Below are 5,612 nucleotides of genomic sequence, written 5' to 3'. Positions count from 1 at the left end.
TTCAATTAAAAAAAATTTCTACATTTATCATGAACACATTTTCCATCACCTTTTTGCATTACATATATCAAATCGTTACAATATATTTTTTATAAAAACTCCAGAAAATTGTAATCCAAACAACACCTTAATTTTCACAAAGCCGTACCAAACCGAATCAAATTTACAAAACTAGAGCCCCACTAAATGAAAGAATATCTCGTTGTATCATCTTATTCACCAATTAACAACAATTTCTTTCTGCGATTGTCCTGTTACCATTGCTGCGATGGCATATCTTTCCACGCCAGTACGCCACAGCATAGGTCGCCACGACGTGGTGCACCATGGGACGGAATTTTTGGCCATAAATTATTGCAAATTGGCTTTCATCGTAGGTGAATAAAGATTCCATATTCAACCAAAAAAATTTTAAAAAATTAGATATCCCATGTGGAATGTGAAAAACATCTTCTAACATGTAGTCATCTACCAAAGAAAAGTGAAGTGACACCCGGATACATTTTTTATGTTGTAGATCCAATGAATGTCTCGGTTCCTTTTAAGAAGAAAACTGAACATTTTTTACTCATTGTCAGGAAGAGGATATTTTATTGAAGTTCTGCCGTTGAATGTTGAAATGTGTACGCAGCAAACTCTTTTTGCACAACCAAGATAAGATAAGATACTAGAAAAGTGTCCTAGAAAATAATTTTAATACTCCCTAATAGGAGACGTTCTTCTTCCTAATGAGGAACGCATCAAAATTGGAGATGTTCATGCACAAAGCCATCATACGCGTGCATAATAGCAATATTTTAGAGATATTTTGACGTGAGCCAATGATATATTCTTTTCTTAGTAATGTTAGTTTCAATCATAGTGACGTCGAAATATTCATGATTAACCTTTTCTGATGTTGTTTATTTTATCTTTAGGACGCTGTTGTCTTTTGATTGGATCTTGTTAATGAAATTGATACCTACTGAAGCGGTGTAACCTTTAATTTTAAGAATCAAGCCATGTCTTATGACAGCATTTTCTTTTCGTGGTGGGGAACTTTTGTAGGTGCAACAATCTTCCTAACCTGTTTTTGTTGTCTTCAATTTTTCCTTCTTATCATCACTTAGTTCCTTGTCCTTTCTTAATGCTTTAACTTGAATAATGATCAGTTAATCAATTGTTAAATAACTTTGCTACAAGAAAAGTGGGATTTTGCGACGCACTACAACAAACTTTTAATTGTTGCTTCAACTTTGTCATATTACTGTTTTCACGTTCATAATTCTCATGAATTTCATCTAGATTATACAAGACTTGACCCAAAAAACAACAAAAAACAATAAGGATAATTCTAAAACCCGTTCAAGTCCTCATAATCACCGCTGTTTCAACTGGCATCAGACAACACACGAAACAAGTAATGGCAGCAGGAAATACTGAACTGCAGAATTAATTGAGAAGTCGAAAAGACTAACTTTGAGTTGTACTCGACAGGCTAAAAGAGAGAAAATTATTTGCAACAAAGAACTACAGTAGAATAGCTCTTTACCTTCTAACGATCATTTTGAACTAGCAAAAGCAGCTTTCTTTCCTTCATAGCAACACCGCGAGTCACTGGAAATCCGGCTTTACAGCTCCCCTCGAAAACTGAAGCTCATTCTGGTCAAGACGTACTATTCATTGTCAAGTTAATGATAGGGTATAATTTTTATATGAATAATCGGTGCACAACGTGCATGTTAAGCCCTTAATATGAAAGGGAATTACCTAACTTGATTGTGTTTTTGGTTTTAGGAGGATTTGATGCAAATGAGCTTGGAATTGCTCGTGAAACTTGAACATGATGGTGAAAGCTACCTAACTTGACTAAACGTGTGGAAGATTGAACTTGAAGAAGAATGAACGCAAAAATTGAGGTGGATGAACGCAAATATTGTGCCTTTCCCACGGATATGCGCGTGTGCATGTTGAGGTGGATTCATTGGTGCTGGTTCAAATATTGAGACAGGCATCTCGGTGCCCGTGGGGTATTCACACAGAGTTTCGTAATCTCTTCCAGCTTTCACCCTGTTTCATCAGTATTTTCCACTGTTTCAGAGAAGGTAATCAAGTGGCCACCGATTGCTTATCAAATGTTGGTTGCAATGATGGGAGTGACAGAGTCTATTATCAGTTTGCAGATCTCCCTGCTAGAGCCCGAGGGGCACTTAGATTGGATAGGATTGGTCTCCCTTCCATTAGAAAATGCTAGGATTGTTTGAACTGCTGGGAGGTAAGGTCTGTGTCCCCCTCCTTGGTTTCTTTTCTTTGATATAAATAAAAAATAAAAGTTTGGCCAAAAAAAAAAGAAGAAGAATGAACGCAAGTTGTGCGTGACATGCAAGCTCAGGGTGGGAAAACGAATTGTGAAGAAATGCTGCTCAACTTGTCACCGGACATCCTCTGAAAATTGAAGATTTGGAATTCATGGAATGTTCGGTGCTGGACTTGGTCGAAAATCGCGCAAACTCGCTTTTCTTCAGTTTTAACGAACCTATTCCTTCTGGGATTCAACTGGAACTTTAGGAAACTATACATAGGAGTACTCATGACATTTTCTGGGGGGAACACTTATCTAAACATTAGTTCTAAGATTTTTCTTTAAGATTCAAGAATCAAACTAGGAAATTAAGGCGCGGGATTTAGAATATCATTAATTAGGAAGTTCTACATGCTCTTTATTCTAAGTCTTGTATTTTTCATCGTTGAATTAATATTTACTCTTACTATTATGATGAGCTAATTTATATCTAGGGTTAGAGTTTCGTGAAAGAGTATTGATTATTTATCTTGGTTAAATTCTTAACTTTTGCCTTGATTTATCTGTTTTGATTTAATTACATATTTGTATTTGACCATCATAGACATATTCTTGATAAATGTGGGATGGGTATCAATCTTGATATGGTAGAATTGATCACCAAGCAAGAAGTGGAGACGTGGTTCCGTACCCAACGGACCTTTCAACCAGGAAAAAAAAAAAAAAAAGAAGAAAGAAAGAAAAAGAGAGATGAAAAAGATGCCCCAAAGATCAAGCATGTTGTTGATGACTTCTTTTTTGGCAGAAATGAACATTTGGCATTGATTCTTTGATGTCTTTGTTTCGTCAAAACAGCAATCCACAACACATCATATCAAGGGCCCAGTAAGGGATTTTATCACAATGATCCAACCTTGAAGAAAATAATGGGGAAACAAGGTGTCTGAGTATGCTAAGGCTAAGGAATATGTTTGGTTGCAATTATTAAATGTGAAAATGATTTTGAAAATAAGGGAAATGAAAAGCAAGGCCAGGCCAGTCCAGCAATCTATAATGCCAAAAACACAATAATTTGTATTCAACTGGTATCCGTCCAGAAGTAGTTTTGAAGCAAAAGTCATCAAGATTAAAACCCATTTGCCACCCCAAAAGCAGAAAGATGTGGAATGTCACACTTGATAAACATTTTTCAAACATCAAACAAAAACATAGAAAATTCACCAATCTGGGAACCTTAGTCTCCCTTTGTTTGGGCCTGCTTCTTTGTGGTAGAAACTCTATCACTCATGGAGGATCTACTACCCACAAAAAAAAGGGTTAAATGTCACCCGAGTACATTTTGTAGAAATGTTTAATAAATGTCACCCAAAATTTTCTTTTCAAATAATATCCTCTCCTGACAGACTGGACATTTTAGTAAAATTTCAAACCCGAATGTCAATATGTGTCCATGGACAAAACTATAGGGCACCAACCTCAATGTGTCAAGAAATTTGTTGTGTTTTTTCTATTTTATTAGGCTAGTGTCTACATTTATTATATTAGTATTTATATCAGTTTTGTAACTGACTTTCTATATATATTGTACCATATTGTCACAACCAATAACAGCACAAGCCCCTAGTCCGTTGTGGGAGTGGTTTAATTTTACATTTTCACTAGTGTGAATACCCGTGCTACGCACGGTGCTGACATTATTGAAAAAAATAAAAATAAAATGATGAATAAAAAAAGGTTAAAAAATTGTACCAACACAATTAAAATGTAATATTTGTCTAACAATAGTTTGAAATATGATAAAATGTGTATATCATTCAAGAACTGCCTTTTTTCGGAAGATAGATCCTGAAAAAATAATAGAAATTTATATTAGAAAATGAATGATATATGAATAAAAATCAATGTAATTGAATGTTGTTAAAATGAAATACTTACAAATATTATGCATTCGATTTGATAATCTTGCATGAAGGTGCGGACATTCTTCACACCAATCAACTTTTAGTATGAAAGTCAAAATTGGTGATTTAATTAATTCTGTTGAATTTTGTGTAGTGCGTACTACAAATGAATGCACGATCTTTGTATGAATTGATTTGTTGGTTGAACAACCTATCACCATTTTCCTGAGAATTAAGTACGTACGAAATTCAAAATTAGTGTATTTTTTTACATAATTTATAAATAGCATTATAAAAAATAAATATATATCAAAAAATTTTACCTTCCTTTGTAATTATCTGATATAAGAAGCATCACAACCAAATACGAAGCGTGCATGTCTGTCTTATAGATTAAGATGCATGTTACCACTGGAATCTCTTATTTATATGTTAATATTGTACCTGTTTGACAAATAAAATGTTATATACAATACAGAAAATATGTTGAAATTAAAAGTATATGAAATTAATTACCTAACAACAGTGTTGACCACGTCATTACAATGCAGACCAAAGTGACAAAGAATATGATAATGACAATCTTTTTGTGATAAGAAGCATTAACTCTTTTGGCCTAAAGGTACGGAAACTGTCATCATGACAATATTAAATACTGTACATAGTTATTGAACTCCAAGAATCCAAACTAAGTCGCAAACAATCTGAAAATGTAAATTTTCTATCGTAAGAAATTTCTCATATCAAATTCCATCATTTTTGTATCTGGAGGGAACTTGGTTTCATCAAAAGTCAAATACCAATACTTGTGCCATAGGGAAAAAGATGACATAAAAACAGTGATGGACATCTATTACTCTGACCATAAAATAAATTTTTATACTTACTGTTGCGTAATAAGTTGTTATTGAATCATGAGAAAATGAGTCTAAAATGATGACCTATTGCCTAACATTTCACTTCTATTTAAAGATGAAAGGCAATCACAGCAATAATCAATCGAAAATATTACATTATTGGGAATAATATTTTAAAAAATAATGGAAATGCAAATGTTTAAAGAATAAACAGTACCGGAATTTCTAATTTGATGCGAACGACGTTTTAATCGGTGTAGTTAGGATTTTGTCCTTCGAATTTGATGTGAGATTTCTCTTTCGTCAACGTAAAGTTGCTGAAACTTTTCGAACTACTGTGTGGAATCGTTGCGGTATGCGTTTCGTTTTCTAAACAAATGTTTCCTCCTTTACAATCTTGCGAGTTTGAAATTTAGCTGTCGTTAAAATGCTTGTAGGCGGGCATGTTCCATAGTGAAATTAGGTTAAGGGTTAAAATGGATATCATAAAAATGTTGAAGGAGAAAATAAGTTCTTGGAAAAAATGCAAGAAAGTTCTCTTAATTGGAGTGAGCACGCAAGAAAGTTGAATGA

The sequence above is a fragment of the Coffea arabica genome, chromosome 9e, assembly GCF_036785885.1.
Source record: "Coffea arabica cultivar ET-39 chromosome 9e, Coffea Arabica ET-39 HiFi, whole genome shotgun sequence".
Taxonomy (NCBI): domain Eukaryota; kingdom Viridiplantae; phylum Streptophyta; class Magnoliopsida; order Gentianales; family Rubiaceae; genus Coffea; species Coffea arabica.
This window is presented reverse-complemented; position numbering follows the sequence as displayed.